Source organism: Vombatus ursinus, unplaced genomic scaffold (genome assembly GCF_900497805.2).
Source record: "Vombatus ursinus unplaced genomic scaffold, bare-nosed wombat genome assembly UNPS02009573.1, whole genome shotgun sequence".
Taxonomy (NCBI): domain Eukaryota; kingdom Metazoa; phylum Chordata; class Mammalia; order Diprotodontia; family Vombatidae; genus Vombatus; species Vombatus ursinus.
The window spans coordinates 14,905,389-14,926,209 of NW_020949351.1; the positions used below are offsets into that span (position 1 = coordinate 14,905,389).

At 35.7% G+C, this 20,821-nt stretch overlaps 1 pseudogene; it reads left to right on the plus strand.

Moving 5' to 3' along the window:
* The first annotated feature begins 1,797 nt into the window (after positions 1-1,797).
* LOC114035993 lies at positions 1,798-19,521 on the plus strand (annotated as a pseudogene).
* Positions 19,522-20,821: the final 1,300 nt, after the last annotated feature.

Consider the following 20,821-nt stretch of genomic DNA (forward strand, 5'->3'; position numbering starts at 1 on the left):
ACCCTGGGCAAGTCACTTAACCCCAATTGCCTAAAAATTTTTTTTTAAAAATCTAAACAAAAATTGCTTGGAAAACAGGAAAATTGTGTGGCAGAAATTAGCCATAGACCAATATCTTATACTATACACAAAAATAAAAGCAAAATGAGTCCACAATTTAGATGTAAAGGCAGATACTATAAATGAATTAGGAGAACAAGGAATAGTTTACCTGTCAGATTTATGGGGAATGGAGGAATTTATGACCAAACAAGATATAGAGAGCATTATGAAATGCAAAATGGATGATTTTGATTACATTAAATTGAAAAGTTTTTGCATAAACTAAGCCAATGCAAGCAAGATTAGAAGGGAAGCAGAAAGTTGGGAAACAATTTTTAGAACGAGTGTCTCTGATAAAGGCCTCATTTCTCAAATATAAAGTGAACTGAGTCAAATTCATAAGAACAAAAGTCATTCCCCAATTGATAAATGGTCAAAGGATATGAACAGGCAATTTTTAGATGAAGAAATTAAAGCTATCTGTACTCATATGAAAAAAAAATCCTCTAAATCATTACTGATTAGAGAAATGCAAATCAAAAAAAAAAACTCAAAATGACCACATCATGCTTATCAGATTGGCTACCATGACAAAAAAGGAAATTATAAATGTTGGAGAAGATGTGGGAAAAATGGAACATTAATGGATTATTGGTGGAGTCTGTGAACTGATCCAACCATTCTGGAGAGTAATTTCAAACTATGCCTAAAGGACTATAAAATTTTGTATACACTTTGACCCAACAACTGCACTTCTAGGTCTGTATCTCAAAGAGATCATAAAAATGAGAAAAGAACCTAGATGTACAAAAACATTTATAGCAGCACTTTTTGTGGAGGCCTAGAATTGTAAATTGAGGGGCTGCCCCCCAAATGGGAATGGTTGTACAAGTGGTACGTGGATATCAGGGAATACTATTGATCCATAAGAAATGATGAGTTGGTGGACTTCAGAAAAACTTGGAAAGACCTCCATGAACTGATGCTGAATGAAATGAGCAGAGCCAGGAAATCATTGTACACTGTAACAACAACATTGTGTGATTATCAACTTTGATAGACTTACCTCTTCTTAGCCATGTAAGGATCTAAGACAATTCGAAAAGACTTATGATGGAAAATGCTATCCACATCCAGAAAAAGAACTATGGAGTATGAATGTGGATTGAAGCATATTATTTGCTGTCTTTTTATTTATTTATTTTTTGGTTTCTTTTTTCTCTTGGTTCCTCCCATTGGTTCTAATTCTTCTTTACAAGAAGACTACTGTTAAAACATGCTTAAGGTGAATATATATATATAGATAGATAGATAGATAGATAGATAGATAGATATGTAGAGTCTATATCAGATTACATACTACCTTGTAGTGGGGAGAGGGGAGGGAGGGGGAGAAAAAATTTGGAACTCAAAATCATATGGAGGTGAATGTTGAAAAGTAATACTGAATGAATTAATTTTTAAAATTAACATATGCAATAACAAAACAAGAAAAACAAAGAAAAAGCATGTTTCTATCTGCATTTAGACTATAGCCATTCTTTCTCTGGAGATAGACAGCTCCATTCATCATAAGTCTTAAAGAAATTTCTTGGATCAAGATGGCAGAGTAAAGGCAGTAACTTGCTTGAGCTCTCCCCCAAATCCCTCCAAATACCTGTAAGAAATTACTCTAAACAAATTCTAGAGGAGCAGAACCCACAAAAAAACAGAGTGGGCACAGCTGCAGGTCAACTCCATGTGTGAGTCCGAGCCATGAGCAGTGGCTTCTCCAGTTTCAGCATTGATGATACCTTTGACCTTTACCTGGAGGGGGGGCCCAGGCTGAGGGATCCCTCTGCACTTTGGAGGGTTACACTTTGACCTCTAGGGCCACGGAGACGTGGAAGAAGAGGACGAGAAACAGTCTCGTCTCAAGTACCAGAACTTGGAGAATGACGAGTACAGTGCCAGGATCCCCTCAGATCCTGATGGAGCTATGAAGCTGAGGGACCCTGGCTGCTCCTCCACCTGAAGTTCTCAATGGTCCTTCAGTACCATCAGCAACAGCACCCAGAGCTCCCACCGTGCTTGCTGCAGCTGGATACATCACCCTCTGATTCAGAGGAATTGCCAGGTGCTTCTGGCCTCCTTCCTACTGTTGTTGCTGGGCCTCACACTCATCCTCATTGGGGTAGGACTCCAGGTGAACCCTTTGCCAGGTGAACCTTTTGCCAGGTGTCTCCAGTGCCATCTTCTTTGTCCCTGGCTTCCTGTTGCTCATTCATGGAGTATACCACGTATACTTCTGTAGGGATATTATTTTTGCCCTGAGGATTTTTTTACATGCAATCTAGAAATTTTAGTATATTATTTCATCATTATCACTTTCTTTTGCATAATTATTGTTTCCATGCTTTATTCTTTGACCCATGCATTATTTGAGATTTCCTTGTCCCCATTTGAATCTCTTTCATTTACTTATAATCCTTAAATTAATGACTATTTTCATTTCTTTATGGCCTCTAAAGGAAATATTTGCTATTTCTGCCTCTTTATCTTTGTTGGCAAAGTCTCTGTGCACTCAGAGCAAATGTGTCATGTGTAGATGAGAAACATAAATACATACATATATATGTATATATATATAATATGTGTATATAATATAATTTTTTTCAAACTTGTTTAGCAAATGTCATAAGTATTTTAGTTTTAGTTGCTCCAGAAACTATACAGTTATACATTATCATTTTTGTTTATATTTCTATTAGACTTAATAAAAAAAAAAGATGAGGGCATTGAATTATTCTGTTTCTATTGTATTAATGCATATGTATTTTATATATGCAGAATTAATATTTCTTTTATGGATTTGGATACTAAGGCATTTAGAGAATATAAGTTAATTAATGATAGTGGTTTGCTATCTTTATTTCCTTTCACAATTATATATTTTCCTTGTTTATCCCTTTTAAAAATATTTTAAATGTTTGTTTTTGCTTTATCCAGTGACATTGCTTTCTTTCATTGACTTGAAGCATATTAATTTATTTCTCCTCAATTTTATTTTGTGTATGTCTTTGCTTTTTAACCATGTTACTTGTAAGCAATAAATTGTAGCAACATATTATATATTTTATACAATTTTTCAATCTTTCTCTGTTTCATTGGATTATTTAGTCTATTTACATTGAATGATATGAGTATGAGAATTGAATTTACACTTATATTCATATTTGTTTATATTTATATTATATTCATTTGTCATACATAAGTGTGTAAATATACACATATATACATACATATATGTGCATACACACAAATATACATGTATGCATACATATCTCTATCTCTGTCTGTCTACCTGTCTATACACACATACATATACATATATATAATTTTTCCTTCTGCTGTAAACACAGAACAATATCCCATCAGTTATTTCAGCTTAATCTTTTTAAGGATAGTCCTTTTCCCATTGTATCTCTCCCATTCATTTATAATCCCTCATTTTCCCATTGATTATACTTTACCTTTGAAGTTTTGGTTATTAGTTCCTTATTTCTTGCTTTTATCTTATTTTTTCCCTTATTTTTTTCCTCTCGGTTATTCATGCATATTCCCTCATTCTCTTCTCCCCTTCAACTAATCTTTTTCATTAGTTTTTGAAATTTAATTTTCCTCTTTTTCAAAGATGATTTCTCTTCATCATTCTCTTCATTATCCATATTTTCTTTATCTCTACTCAAAACAGTCTTTCTCTGGTTCATAGTTGCTAGTACTTATCTAGACTCTCTCTATTGTCTATATTCTTCATGGACTCAACATTTCCAAGTTATCAATTCTGAGCTCCTGCTTCTCGGTATTTTCTGTCAGAGAAGAGCTTGTCTCACATATTCCCATCTACTTTGTGCCTCACTCCCCAAAAAATCTGATTCCTATATGTGACAGAGAAGACATTGCCTTGTGGCAAGATCCCCTCTTCTTCATCCCTAATTATGCAGCCCCACTATGACTTAAACCAGGGGTGGGGAACCTGCTGCCTTGAGGTCACATGTGGCCTTCTAGGTCCTTGTGTATGACCTTTTCACCAAGTCCAAGTTTTACAGAACAAATCATATTATTAAGGGAATTTATTCAGTGAAGTTTAGATTCACTCAAAGGGCCACAGTTGAGGACCTAGAGGGCCACATACCTTCCCCTTCTACACTTTCATTGTTTATTTACCTCAAAATATCCTCCATAGTTCCATGCTTTCCCATTCCCAAAGGCACCAGTTGCCCCCAAGATTTCCAACTTCCCCCACCATGCAGCAAGACATGTTTCCTTTGAAACATCAAATTCCCACCAATGACACTCATTATAAGATCCCTATATCCTTTCACAGAATGTCTGTCTTCCCCTTTAAGCATAATCATCATAGAAACTCCTCCCATAACCCAAACAACTCCACTTGTCTATTCTATTTTTTCATGCCCCAAGTCATATCCTGAAGCAGGAAGGTGACACAGTGAATGCAGTGCTCACTATGGAGTCATAAAGGCCTAAATTCAAATCTACCCTCAGATACTGAGGTAAAAAGTGACATGACATGTACTATAAAAATAAAATAGAAATGTGGAGGTCTAGGTTTAGTGGTAGGAAGGGGTTTTTACTGATGAATGCTTTGTTTGCCTCAGTATCTCCATCTATAAATATGGATAATAACAGCACCTACCTTGCAGAGATGTTTTGAAGATCAAATGAGATAATATTTGTAAAGCACTTAGCATAGTGCTTGGCACATGATAGATTTTCTTTAAAATAAAATTTAGCTATTATTATTACTATTCTCCCATAATAACAAAAAACCTGACTCCAGCCCTACTGCCCACAGAGCTGAAATAGTTCACGGTGGTAGACAGGGTTTTGGTTTAGTCTATCTATAGTATAGTCATGTATAGTCAGAAGTGACTATAACATCGGGGTTCCAAAGGTAGTATCACCTAGTAGTCAAAATATGTACTATACTTCCTAGCTGACTATTTGGGTATCTGCTTAGTTTTGCTGGAAACATGATTCTTGGTTTTAATCCTAGTTCCTTTGCCCTTTGGAATATGACATTCCAAATCTTCCCACCCTTTAAAGTAGAAGCTGCTAATTTTTGTGTTATCCTGACTGCCTCTATGCTATTTCTTCTTCTCTTCCTCCTCCTCCTCCTCCTCCTCCTCCTCCTCCTCCTCCTCCTCCTTTTTTTTCTGGCTGCTTAGAGTAATTTCTCTTTGACCTAGTATCTCTGAAATTTGGCTATAATATTTCTCAGAGTTTCCATTTTGGGATCTCTTATAGGAAGTGATTGGTAGATTCTTTCAATTTCTATTTTGTCCTCTTGTTCTAGGATGTCAGAACAATATTAATTGATGTTGAATTAATTAATTAATTTAATTAATTAATAATTTCTTGAAATATGATAAATAGGATTTTAATGGCTTTTGTGTAATCTGATCATTCTTAAATTATCTTTTCCTGATTTATTTTCCATTGCTTTTCCAAGAAGATATTTCACATATTCTCCTATTATTTTTCATTCTTTTAATTTTGTTTTGTTATTTCTTTATGTCTTTTGGAGTCGTTAGCTTACACTTGTTCAATTATAATTTTTAAGGGATAATTTTCTTTATGGAGTTTTTGTGCCTCCTTTTCCTTTTGGTGAACTATACTTTTGAAGTTCTTTTCCTCAGTGATTTTTTATAATTTTTGTATGTCTTTTTCTATTTGGCCGATTCAGAATTTTAAAGATTTAATTTTTTCAGTGATTTTTAATGCTTATTTTATTATTTTGCTTATTCTATTTTAATGTGTTATTTTCATCTTTTATCACTCTCATTTCTTCTCTTTCTTTTCCCTCTACTCTTATTTTATTATTTAAATCTGATTTGAGCTCTTCCATGACTTCTTTTGGGGCCTGAGACCAATTTGCATTTTCCTTAAGGCTTTGCATGTAACCTTTTTTACATTGTCATCCTCTTCTGAATTTTTTTTTTAATTTTCCTTATCATCACAGTAACTTCCTATGGTCAAGATCTCTTGCTGTTGTTGTTGTTGTTGCTTATACATTATCCATTTCATTTCTTGACTTTGAACTTTATGTTAAAGTTGGGCTCTGCTCCTGGAATTGAGGGAACATTGCATAAAACTTCAGGTTTTTTTGTTGTCTTGTCAGAAGTAGTTCTGGGCATCTGTAAGTTTTCAGTTCTTCTTAGGTGGTATGATCTAAAGATAGCTGTCATTACTGCTCTCCTGGTCTGTATTCTGGTCTATCAGCAACCACTCATGCTATTTCCTGCTCTGTGATTGTGACCAGAGCTCCCATTCCCCTGCTTCTGGAAGCTTTAGTGTGTTAGGGGTCCTCCTCACTGTGGGACTGTGATCCAGAGCTGAGTATGGAGAATGCAACAGAATCTTGCACCCAATGCCAGCAAATGGTACCTTGTAACCTTCTTCTGTTATGTTTCCAACTCCACTACTATCTGGGGGCTGAGAGCTCTGGAAATCACTGTTGCAGACTCAGTTTCCCCCACTTCCTGCTGTTGGCTTACCCTGAGCCACTCTACTGTCTGCCTGCTAAATTGCACCAGCGCAGAGGGTTTCACTGCTTGTCTCTTCCTAAAGTATTTTTTGTGGGCACTGATGAACAAAAGTGACTGAACTCAGGGAGAGGTTTTTTTTTCCCGAACTTATGATTTGCAGTTTGAGAAACGGGACCAAAATATACGTTCACAAACCTTAGGAAGCAGCTTTTATTTTAAGGTGAGCCCAATATAGATCTTCATAACAATCATGAGATGACCTTGAACAATCTACTTTTTTTTTTCTTAGGATGTAGGTCAGGAAGGAGCAAAACTTGCACAGTAAGGCTTCTCATGAAAGTTACAAAGATAAAACAAACAAAACAAACTTTTGAACTTGTGACAGGCAAACTAAGAGGTTACAAGCAGTTATTCTTTGAAAAAAACCATTTTAACACAAAGAAAAAATGGCTAACATGGAAAATATTTAATAATGAGGGGTTTTTTTGCTTTTTTTTTTTTTTTACTAAGCAAAGAGATTTCTCCAAATGTGTGTTGCACTGGTCATTTTGGTACATTTAGTACATCAATTCATCTGAAAGAAATGGTTCATCATTCAATCTCATTGCTAAAAGCAGATTTTCGTATATAAAAATTGCCTCAACTTTAGAGGCTTGTTACAGAAGTATTGTAATACTGTGATAATTAAAAAGGGCACCAAAATTACCCTTATTTGCCTCATTTTTTTCAATGGCAGATGATCAGTTGTAAGGTGTAATGTAAAGAAGACTCTTGATTATGTATAGATTGCAATATCTGGTCTCCCGGTTCCTTTAATCTCTATTATTATATAATTCTTCAAAAAGTTTTTGGAGGCAGATGTTTTGGGGAAATGTCACCAATTTACTTTAAGAGGTGTTTAGGGAGAGGGTTTTTAAATTCTTGAAAGAAGATGATTCAAATTTTCTACCTAAAACTTCCAAAAACTCACTAAAGAAATTAGAACCCTCAAAATGTTTTCTTTTAATTCTGCATCATTTTTGATGTCAAATGAACCTCCCAATATTGTTAGACACAACTGAAATTATTTTTATGAGAATTTCTATGAAAAAATATAATTCTATTTTTTTCCATTTGTGAGTAAAAATAATATTCACAATCCAGTGTCCAGTATCCAGTATCCATTATACATTGAGGTAAGATTTCCAAGAATTGGAGGAAAAAAAAAAGTCTTATTTATAGGATATGAATATGGGTTCCACTTACAAACTATACTGATGGAATGCATTTTAAATGTAAGCAAATGTTTTGTTTGTTTGTTTAAGGGAGCATATTTTCATTGTGATACAGAGGGAATTACTGGAGTGGAATCACCTAGACTGACTACAACTTTAAGACCTAACAAATCTAAGATGGTATTAGTTACTCTCAAATTTAGTTTTTGCCTCCAGGGCTATAATTCCAATTTTAGCTTATGATTTACTAGAGAGTATTCAATTAAATTCCACATGTGTTTATTAAACATATATTCAAAGCATTTTTTTGGAGTGTTAGGGCTGGGGCAAAGAAAAAGAAATGGGGTGCTTGAACTCAAAGAGCTTGAACTTACGTTCTACTTAGCCAAATAATTTTTTCTCAGCCAAAAACAAAGTTTATTAGAACATCGTCATATTGGGGAGACTCTTAAGGAGTACCGAGGACCCAAGGCCAATGCCAGGGGGGTACTACTCTGTAGCTGCTGCCCCTCCTCCCTCCTTCCTTTCCCAGGTGGGGGAGGATGAAATCAAAGGTGAGGGGTGAAGAGTGAGACTCTCTTCTCCTATGAGAGGGATTAACAGAAACCCTCTTGACTCAAGGGAAGGGAGTGGGAGAAAAGAGTGACCAGGGTTGTAAGGAGGAGTTCCAAACTCCTTAATGATCAATCACAAAACCTCCAGAATCTGCCAAGATATTTTTTAGCTGTTCTCACTTTCCCCTGTAATCTTCATGAAGGAGAATTCAAGGGTGTAGAGGGAAGGAAGGAAGTAAGCCTCAGGAAACCAAAAAGCAACTGCAGTTTCCCCCAATTCTCTAACACCAAAAAAACTGCCAGAATTGGGCAAACACTTCCAGATAGGGCATCTGTCCTTGTCTTCTATGCTGTGGAAGATGTACCTAGGTCCATGGCCTGAAACTGACTCAGTGGAACAAGAGCCTGAGAGAGTCAGGCAGAGTGCAAGACAGCCTTGTAACTGTCTGCCTGAAAAGCACCTCTAAGCTTTGGTGCTTGGAGAGCAATCCCAACTGCAGAGCAAGAAAGGGAGGGGGTGAGGCTTACATACCTTCCAGTCTTGTCTAGAGAAGAACTTGGGGTTAGGCAGTTTTTCCATACAGGCCACCAAAATGTTGAGGTGTAAGGATTTAGGGGTACTGGGACCCCAGAATCACAACACATGGGTCATGCCCAAAAGAATTCAACCCAAGCCTCTTTAAGCCAAAGACAAGGTTTATTAGAACATCATCATATTGGGCAGACTCTTGAGGAGTTTAAACACGAGTGAACTACTGACTAGATTTTAAGAATCTAAACCTTAGCCAAATATTTTGAAAATAAGTTAGTTAAGAGAGTGGTTTCAAGATGGTGGAGCAAAGGTAGAAACTGAGCTGAACTCTCTGAGGATTCTCCCCCCCCCCAGACAATTTTAAAATAACTCTTTAAATCCAATTTTGGAGTGGAGGGGTGGAGCAAAGATGTCTGAGAAAAGGGAGGGACTCACCTGTGCTCTCCCCAAAACTCTTTTAAACACCTTTAAATAATGTCATAAAATAATTCCTGGAGCAGCAGAACCCAAAAAATGGAACAAAATAATTTTCAATTCAAAGACAATGTAGAAGTTTTGTAGGGAAGGTCTTTAGCACTTGGGCAAGAGTGGAGCACAGTACAGTGCAGGCCACCCCAGAACAAACCAGGCCACAGCAAACCAGAAACAGACCTTGGGAAACACTTAATCATCATCAGTAGTGGCAATTTCCAGGACTCTTCACCCACAGACAGTAAGGGAGCAGAACAATTGATCAGAAGGAGATTGCAGAGGTCTTTTTATTAGCACTGAGGTGAGACTCTTGCTTTGCCCATACTCAGGTCTGGTTTGCATTCGAGTAGCAGTTATATGATGAGAAGGAGCAGTAACATACCAGAGCTTTTAGTGACTGTTGAGCAGGGACCCCCCTCATAATTCCAGGGCAGAAAAAAGCACTTGTGGCTGCTCCTTAGGACACAAATAATTCTGACCATAGAAAGTTATGCTGACAAGAAAGATCAAAACATATGTTCAAAAGAAGATAACAAAGTCAAAACTCACACATCCAAAGTCTCCAAGAAAAATATCAATTGGTCTCACACCATGGAAGAGCTCAAAAAGGATTGTGAAAATAATGTCAAAGAGGTAAAGGAAAAATTGGGAAGAGAAATGAGAGTGATGCAAGAATATAAGAAAAACAAAATCAACATCTTTGTAAAGGAGACACACCCATACACACATGCACACATTCAAATACTGAAGAAAATAACACCTTAAATAACAGACTAGACCAAATAGAAAAGAGGTCCAAAAAGTCAGTGAGCAGAATGACTTAAAAAGCAGAATTGGCCAAATGGAAAAAGAGGCACCAAAATTCACTGAAGAAAGAAATTCCTTAAATAGTAGAACTGGCCAAATGGAAAAAAGCTCAGTGAAGGAAATAATCTTTTTAAAAATTTAGAATGAACCAAATGAAAGCTAATGCCATTATGATAGATCAAGAGACAATATGACAAAGTCAAAGAAATGAAAATATAGAAGACAATGTGAAATATTTCATGGGACAAACAAATGACCTAGAAAATAAATCCAGGACAGATAATTTAAAAATTATGGGACTACCTGAAAGTTATGATAAAAAAAAAACCTAGACATCGTCTTTCAAGAAATTATCTAGGAAAAATGTCCCGATATTCTAGAACCAGAGAGTAAAATAGAAATTGAAAGAATTCACTGCTTACCTCCTGAAAGAATTCCCAAAATAAAAACTCCCTGGAATATTAGACCCAAATTCCAGAGCCCCAATGTCAAGGAGAAGATACTGTAAGCAGCAAGAAAGAAACAATTCAAGTATTGTGGAGCCATAGTCTGGATAACACAAGATTTATCAGCTTTTACTCTAAAGAATTTACTCTAAAATTCTAAATGCTTGAAATATGATATTCTTGAGGGCAAAAGAGCCAGGATTAAAACCAAGAAACATCTACCTAGAAAAACTGATTTTAAGACTTAAGGGGAAAAATGGATATTCAATGAAATAGAGGACTTTCAAACATTCTTGATGAAAAAAGCGAAAATAGAAAAACTGACTTTCAAATACAAAACTCAAGGGAAGCATAAAAAGGTAAATAGGAAATGGAAATTATAAGGGAATTAATAAGGGTAAACTTTTTACCTTCCAACATGGGGAGATGATACTTAAAATTCATAAAATCATTCTCAATATTAGGGTGGTTAGAAGGAGTATATACATATATATATGTGTGTGTGTGTGTGTGTGTGTATGTATATATGTGTGTGTGTATATATATATATACATATACAGAGAGAGAGGACACAGGTGCAAGCTGAATACAAAGGGATGATATTAAAATACATGCAATTAAGGAATGAGAGAGGAATGTATTGGGAGAAAGAAAAAGGGAAAAGTAGAATGAGGTAAATTATTTCACATAAAAGAGACAAGGAAAAACCTTTACAGTGAAAGGGAAGAGTAAGAAGTGAGGGGGAATGTGAACCTCACTCTAATCAGAATTGACTCAAAGAGGAAATAAAATATACACTTAAATTGGGTATAGAAATCTGTCTTACCCTACAAGTATGTAGAAGGGGAAGGAGATAAAAGAAGGGGGGGGTGATAGAAAGCAGGGCAGATTGGGGGAGGGTGTATCAGGAGCCAAACACTTTTGAGGAAGGTCTGGATGGAAGGAGAAAGAGAATAGAATTAAAAGGGTAAATAGGATGGAGAGGAAAAATCAATAGTAACTCTGAAAACAATATTTGAAGGGAGTTTCTCTGATAAAGGACTCATTTCTCAAACATACGGAGAAATGAGTCAAATTAACAAAAATAACAGCCATTCCCAAAATGATAAATGATCAAAAGATATTAACAGTTCTCAGGTGAGTAATCAAAGCTATCTATAGTCATATGAAAAAACACTCCAACTTACTATTGATTTGAGAAATGCAAATTAAACAATTCTGTGGTACTATGTAACTATCAGACTGACTAATAGCACAGAAAAGCTAAATGACAAATGTTGGAGGGGATGTGAGAATAATGAGACATTAATGCACTCTTGGTGGAGTTGTGAACTGATTGAACCATTCTGTAGAACAATTTGAAACTTTGCCCAAAAGGCTATAAAACCATGCATATCCTTTGACCTATCAATACCACTTCTATGTCTATATCCGAAAAGAAATTAAAAAATGAAAATGACCTATACGTACAAAATACTTATAGCAGGTTTTTTTCAGGTGGCAATAGATTGGAAATTGATGGCATTCTCATCATTTTGTGAATGGCTGAAAAAAATGTGGTATGTGATTATGATGGAATATTATTGTCCTATAAAAAATGATAAGCAGGATGGTCTAAGAAACACCTGGGAAAGACTTACATGAAATGATGAAAAGTGGAATATACTGTGTATAAAGTAACAGCAATATTGTAAGATGATCAGCTGTGAATGACTCAGATATTCTCAGTAATGCAACGACACAAGACAACTTGGAAGGACATTTGATGAAAAAATGCTAATCATCCCCAGAGAAAGAATTCATGGTGTCTGAATACAGATTGAAGCATACTTCTATTACAGTCTTTAATTTTCTTGAGGTTATTTGTTTTTGGTCTATTTTTTTTTCAGAACATGACTAATACAGAAATGTTTTGCATGACTACACATGCATAACCTACATTAAACTGATTGCCTTCTTAAGGAAGAGGTGTGGGGAAAGAGGAAGGGAGAGTACTTGAAACTCAAAGGTTTGAAAACAAATGTTATAAATTATTTTTACATGTAACTAGGGAAAAATAAAACACTAAATATATTAGAAAATATTTTGGACAGAACCGATTAAAGTTCAGAGTAAGACACTTTTCCAGCCTGAGGCAACTTAGAAGGTCACTAGGAGAAGTCTGTGACAGTGGGGTGGGGACTAGCCCAGAGTGCAGCTGCAGCAATGGTGGTGGGCCTTCGAGGCTGAAGACAGCAGTGACTTTAGAAGCTCTCACCCCAGAGATGATAATGAAGTAAGATAGCTTGTCAAATAAATAATACAGGGTTCCCTTTGCTGGCACTGAATGAAGCTAGTACATGTATGCAATTCTAGGTGGAAGTTACATGGTAGATAGGAACACTTGTGGCTATCCCTAGGGAGCAAGGTTCCTGGTTGCATGTGTGGCTACAGGAGACCAGATGACCTTGTCACAATTTTAAGAGCCTTGAGGAACACTAGTGTTTTTGACTGCAAGGGAGCAGGCATCCTTTCTTGGTGAGACCAGAGCACAGAACAGGAAGGCAGAGACCATACCTATCCCAGGATTATACCACTTTGCAGGCACCAAAAATTGTAGTCCTCCAGAACAAACTGAAAACAGCAGCACAAAAGAGCTTGAAACTTGGGACAGTACCTTCCCAACCCCAATTGGGCAGAGCCAGACTTTAACATAATGTTCAAATTCAAGCAATAGGTTTGGAAAATGTGTGAACAAAAACAACAAAATACTTTGACCACAAAAAGCTAACATGATGACAGAGAAGACCAAGACATAAACTCAGAAGAAAACAACAATATGAAAACACATAAAAGGAAAGCCTCAAAGAAAAAAAGTGCTTAGAACAAAGCAAAAGAAAAATTCCTAGAAGAATTAAAGAAAGACATAAGGATGGTAGAGGAAAATTTTGAAGAAGAAATGAGTGATTCAAAAAAATTATGGAAAGAAAATTAACACCTTGGTAAAAAAGCAAAAAGTAAAAGAACACTGAAGAGAACAACTTAAAAAAAGCAGAATGGACTAATGGTAAAAGAAGCACAAAGATCCACTGAAGAAAATAACTCCTTAAAAAAGCAGAATAGGCCAAATGGAAAGAGAGGTAAAAGAAGGTCACTAAAGAAAAGTATTCCTTAAAAATTAGAATTGGGCAAGTGGAAGCCAATGAGTCTATGGGACATTAATAAACAATAAAACAAAACCAAAAAATTAAAAGAAATAGAAGAAATTCTGAAATATCTCACTGTAAAAAATGACCTGGAAAATATATCCAGGAAAGATAATTCAATAATTATTTTACTACCTGAAATACATGACTTTAGATAAAATAAAAAGTCTAGACATCATATTTCAGGAAATTTCTAAGAAAAACTTCCTGATATCTTAGATCAAGAGGGTAAAATAGAAGTCAAAAGAATCCACCAATTACTTCCTGAAAGAAATCCCAGAAAGAAAACCCATAAGAATATAATAGTCCAATTGTTGTGTACCTTGATCAAGGAGTCAATTTTTCCAGCTGTCAGAAATAAACAATTCAAATATCATGGAGTCACAGTGGGAATTATACAAGATTTAGCAGGAGTGGAGGACTTGAAATATGATATTCCAGTGGGCAAAAGACAGGATTACAACAAAACTGAACATAATTATTCAGGGGGGAAAGGACATTTATTGAAATAGAGGTTTAAAATTCCTAATCTCCTGATCAGAGATGAATAGAAAATTTGACATTCAAACACAGGACTCAAAAGAAGCATAAAATGGTAATCATAAGAGAGAAATCATAATGGGATAAATAAGATTAAATGGAATAAATAAGATTAAACCATTTACCTCCCTATATGTAAAAATAATGCTTGTAACTTCTTAGAAATTTATCATTTTTGGGACAGTTACAAGAAGTCTGCACAGAGAGAGGACATGGGTCTGAGTCAGTTATGCAGGGGTGATCCAAAAAAATGAAGAGGTGAGAAAAAGGAATACTCTGGAAGAAGTGAGAAGTGAGAGGTACAGTGAGGAAAATTTTCTTACATAAAGGGGCCATCATAGGAAGGGCTTTTATAGTTAAAGAGTTAAGTGGGAGTGGGGAGTAATGGACAATGCTTGCACCTCACTCTCATCTGAATTGGTTCAAAGAGAGACGAATCCATATATGTGTGTACATGTGTATAATGCATATATGTAAATACATACGTACATGTATATACATATTTATGTGCATATACATACATACACACATACACACATACATACATACATGTGCAATCTCAATTAGGTATAGATGACTATCTTACCCAGTAGGTAAATAAGAAATGGAAGGGATAATAGATAAGGGGGAGGGGATGAAGGAAAGGGAGGACAGATTAAGAAAGATAATGACCACAAGCAAAACAGACTTTTGAGGAGGGACAGCATAAAAAGAACAGAGAGAAGGATAAACTGAATGAAATTGGATGGAGGGAAATATACAGTTATTAATCATAACTGTGAATATGAATGGGATGAGTTCAGCCATAAATCTGAAGCAGATAGTAAAACGGATTAGAAACCAAAATTGTACAATATGTTTTTTTAATTCTCTTTATTTGCAAGTTAGAAACAACTGACACAGGGAAAAGGGAGAAGATAACCTTTTGAGGAGACAGAGAAAGTATGACCCCAAGGACTCCAATAGAGTAGTTTCCCTCCCCAGAGTCTAGGGGTACTGCTTATCACATTTCCTACAACCCTACACCTTTTAAAATGAATTAAACAACTACAGAAAATACAACTTTTGGTGAAGCTTAGGAAGTTTGTGGTTTTAGCCTCAAGCTTCAGCCCAAGCTTATACATACCCAAGATACTGAACTCACTTCAACATATTTTAAACGGGGAGCTCCATGACCAAGGGCAATACCCTTCATGTGTACTTGTATCCCTCTTAGGGAACCATCCATGTATCCCTCCTCCTTTGCAGAGTCAGCTTTATCACACGGGGCAATGGGATGAGGGCATATCAAAGTTAGAGGTAACCCCTAGGGAGGACTACAGGAATCTGGTCCTGCAGACCTTACTGTCCTATTGTTTTCTGCCCTCTTAACCTAAATTGGAGTCACTGGAATAAGATAAGAAAGATGAGGTTGATGATAATCTGTAGTCTGAGCTGGAAATTGTGGCACTGAGGTGTAACACTGCCACCTGCTGTGCTGACTGTACTTTTAAACTTCCCTTCCTAGGGGACTTCTTGGTAGAATTGAACAGACCACTTATATTCTGCAGCTGCTTCTCAAGTTCCCATTTTTTTTCCAGAGCTAATTCCTTCTTCATCTTACCCACTGGCTTTTTGATGATACAAGGTTTCCATGGCTTCCTACACAAGTAGGAAAAGACAGTACTCAAGTTCTCACAGTGTGGGTGCTTTGAGTCTCAAAATGGATTTCAATCTCTTCAGTATTTGAGTCACTGAGTGAGGGCTTTCTGGCCTGGATGATGTGGACCATGTGACCTAGCTCCTCTCCAGGTAACTTATTGATGTCCAGGTTCATCTGCTGTTTCTCATCATAATTCATTGGCCAGCTTTACTCCTCTTCCTCTGCATCACAGGCAGCAGTAAGTGATGGTGAGTATCCTCATCTTCTTTGAGGCCCTGGTGGCACCATTTCCAGGAAAACCAAAGCCAAGAGGCTAGAGGCCTTGATGCTCTAGGTTCTGCCGCTTTAACCACCACCTATATTCATGCTGTATTTCTTGGGCCCGGCAAACAATGTTGTTTATAAAAGAAACACTTAAAATAAAGAGTAAAATTAAAAGACTGGATCACAATGTATATCCTTCAGTTCAAACAAAAAAAAAAGGTGGCAATCATGATCTCAGAAAAAGCAAAAATAGATCTAATTAAGAGAGATAATCAGATAAATTACATTTTGCTAAAAGGTACCATAGACAATGAAGTAATATCAAAATTATAGAAAGTTTCTCTGAAAAAACCTCATTTCTCAAATATATGGGGAACTAAATTAAATTTATAAAAATAAAGACTAGGGCATGAGTAAGTGGTTAAGGAGTAAGTAGGTCCTTGATCAGTGTCCCTCTCTTCATTCTGCTATTACATCTTTCGCTCTGGATATTTGCTTGGTTTTCTTCATTGAGATTGCTGGTTTTGTAACTGAAAAGATATTAATGTTAAATTATGAGGATAATCATTGAGACTTCATTGACATCAGATAGTTCAAGAGAGTTTATCATTCCCTCATTTCTTAGATTATATCACTTAGCAATAAGCTAACCTACTTTTTTAACATATTATAAACTTTAATACTGAAACTTACGTACAAAATAAGAAAAGACAAAAAACATGTCATGTGCACAGCAGAAAATAAGAGAGGATTCAAAATATATGGCAATGCATTTCCATTTCAAGAAAGCCTATATAATAAATACCGTGCCTTGATTTAATAGCTGTCCATCTTTTCTTCCTCATTAGCTTTCATTTGTTCTCTGCTGTGAACTTTTTACTTTGTTCTTTTCCTGCCTCAGAAGGCTACAATTAAGTGCATATATAAGTGCATATGTATATAAATACACACATACATATGTACACACATACACACATATATAGACATATACTTTCCCTGACAAATTATACTTGTGATCTTTGTTTCCATGTTTGTATCTTTTATTTCCTATCCCCTCTAACTCCTCTACTTTACTTCTACCCTTACCTTGCCCTCCTATTACTTAACCTACTCTGACTCCAAGGATTCCTCCCTTATCCTCCCATTGCCATAAATCTAAACACCCTTCTGTACCCCCACTTTAATCTGTTCATTCACCCTTCCCTCTAGAGATTCATCCTTTATCCTCTCTACCTCCCTGTCCTCTCAGGGTTTTATTTCTTTCTCAATTAAGAGGACTTTTTCTATTTACACACACATGTATGTGTGTATGTGCATGTGCATATGCATATATATGTATGTGTATTATATATATACATATACATATATATGTATTGTTTCCTATTGAACTCATTCTTGATGAAAGTAGCTTTCCAGAACTAACAGCCCTCCTCCCCTAACTAATTCCTCTGTGTCATTTCTTCTGTTACACTTCATTTGTATAAAATAATTACTCTTTTCAGCTGTTCCTAAATGGTTTTACTTTTTAAAGGTATATTATACTCAGGTATTGCTTCTTCTGATCACCAGCATGGGATGCTCCCATCAGAGAACGTGCTGTGCTCTATGAGCAAAACAGAATTGAAACAGCTCAAGAGAAAAACAAGATGCTCAAATTTATAGACTCCACCCTAAATGTTCACATGAATTATTTGTGCCTGGTCTTGGGTAGAACATCCCAAGCTTCTATTGATCTGATCAGCCACAATTGGATACAATGAAACTTGACTCTAGCATAGTGATGTCATTATGGTCCTCTTCAAGAACAAAACACAACCAATCATACTCAGGTCTACCCCAATCTTTTCTATGAACTACCCAATTACTAATAACAATCTTAGACATATGTTTTATATTTTATATACATGCAAAGTAAATAGTCCTTCTTTATTGAGTTCCTTGTAATTATCTTTGATATGTACCTTATATTTTTTTTGATTCTTATATGTCAAATCTTCTGTTAAGTTAAGTTTTTTTTAACAAAGTCCTGAAAGTTTGACAGTTCATTAAATCTCTATTTTTTTCCATTCAGGATTATGCTTAGTTTTGGGTATGATATGGGGTTCAGCTAGAACTCCACTTCTTTTGCCCTTCAATATATAGTGTTCTAAGACGTGCAGTCTTTTAGCTCAATGCTGCTGGATCTTTTGTGATCCTGATTGTGGCACCGCCATATTTAATGTTTTTTTTCTTGTTACTGATAATATTTTATCTGTGAACTGGCGGTTTCAGAATTTGACTGTAATATTCCTATGGATTTTCTTCAAAGGATCTCTTTAAAGGGGTAATTGGTGGGATTTTTTTTATTTCTATTTTCCCCTCTTCTAATATTTCAGGATAATTTTTCTTTAATTATTTCTTGTATTATTCTATCAAGATTCTTTTTTTATTATAGATTTCAGGTAGTCCAATTATTCTTATGTTTTGTCTTCTTAATCTGTTCTCCAGATTAGCTGTTTTTCTTATGAGATCTTTCACATTCTCTTCTAGTTTTTTTTTTTATTCTTTATATTTTGTATTATTATTTCTTGCCCTCTTATAACTTCACTGGCTTCCCCTTGCCCAACTCTGATTCTCAAAGAGTAATTTTCTTCCTTAAGATTCGGGATCTTCTTTTCTAATTGGTTGACTTTATTTTCATAATCTTCTTGTTATTCTTGAATTGTTCTTATTTTTTGAAATGTTCTTCAATCACTCTCATTTGACTTTTAAAGTATTTTAAAGTTCTTCTAGGAATTATTTTGAGCAGGTGACCAGTTGACTTTACTCTTTGGGATAGAAGAGGGTTTCCTTGCTTCAGTTTCTTCCTCTGAAAATGACCCTTTCTTCTCTATTCCCATAGTAACTCTCTGTGGGTGGATTGTTTCTCCTTTGCCTGTACATTTTTTTTATTTGTAGTACATTAGTTTCTATAATCACCTCTAGTCCTGGGATGCAGAGGATGGTGCCTCTGGCCTCAGACCCTTCAGTTCTCCCCTCTGACTTGGAACTGGATCCAAGAACGATAGCCTCCTGTAAGTGTCCCTGCCCCACTACTTCTGCACTCACTGGTGCAAAAGGAATGTGATGATTTCTTCTCTCTCTCGAAGCATCTCCACAGAACAGCTGAGTCTGGATCCTTGTCCACAGAAGTTCCCTTGGTTCTCCCTGGCTCAGATGCCAACACCCTTCATTTTCCCAGGGGTAAAAATCCCCGTGGCTGGAGCCCAGGCAGCTTCCGAACCTAGACAATCATAGGGTCTGCTGCTTGTTGTTTAAGTGGACCTAGGACCTAGCCTTTACTCTTCACAGGGACCAAACTTCATCCCTGGACTTTTCTTTAAACCTTCTCTGATTGTCCCAGGAAGAACCCTGTGCATCCCCTTATTCATTTTTACCAGGCAATATTTGTCCTGAAGTGCTATTTCATCTTTTTTTTTTTCGTGGCGGAAAATCTTGAGAGCTTTAAATTTTCTGACCTACTCTGCCATTTTCTCAGAATCTTCCCTCACTTACTTTTAATACAAAAGGAAATATGAGATAGACTTTTGATCTTATTATAATTAAAATGAGATCAAGTATGCTCTCTAAATTAAATCATTGAAAGTCATATTTATAATTTTAAGTCTAAACTGTTTTGACAGCTATAAAAATGTTTTAATCAATTTAAGTATCTGATGGAGATTATGCAAATGCAAACATGAATCTTTCTGTTCCAGAAAAACAAAAAGATCCTCTTAATTTTAGTTTCTTACTCTGTTTATTATCTCTAATTTATGCTATACATAACTAGATTTTACGTATCTGTTTGCATTTTTTCTCCCCTATTGAATTGTGAATTATCCAAGAGAAAGCACTTTCTTTTACTTTTTTTTTCTTTTTGTTTTGTATCCCCAGAGTTTAGCACAATGGCTCAAGTTATCCCTAATTGATGAATGGTAAAAGGATAAAAATAGGCAATTTTCATAAGGAATAAAAAATTAACTATAGTCATATGAAAATGCTCTAAATTACTATTGATTAGGGAAAGGCAATTTAAAAATACTCTGAAGTATCACCTCACACCTACAAGAAATGGCAAATAGTAGAGGGGATGTGGAAAAATTGGAACACTAATAAATTGTTAGTATAGTTTTGAACTGGTCCAATCATTGTGGAGAACAATTTGAAACTACCCCCAAAAGGCTATGAAACTGCTATTTATTGACCCAAAAGTATCACTATTAGATTTATACTAGGAAGAGCTCAAAGGAAAAAATAAAAGAACTTATGTGTACAAAAATATAACAGTTCTTTGTTGGCAAAGCTTTAGAAATTGAGGGGATGCTCATCAGTTGGGGAATGGTTGAATAAGTTGTGGCATAGGACTGTGATGGACTACTATTGTGCTACAAGAAATTCTGAGAGTGGACTCAGAAAAAAAAAAAGTGGTGAAACCTATATGCACTCATGCAGTTAAATAAAAATAACCAGATCAATAGGCAAAAGAATAATGTTTTAATGATGATTAACTGTGAAAAAATGTGGTTATTCTGATCAATAAAAATGGTCCAAGACA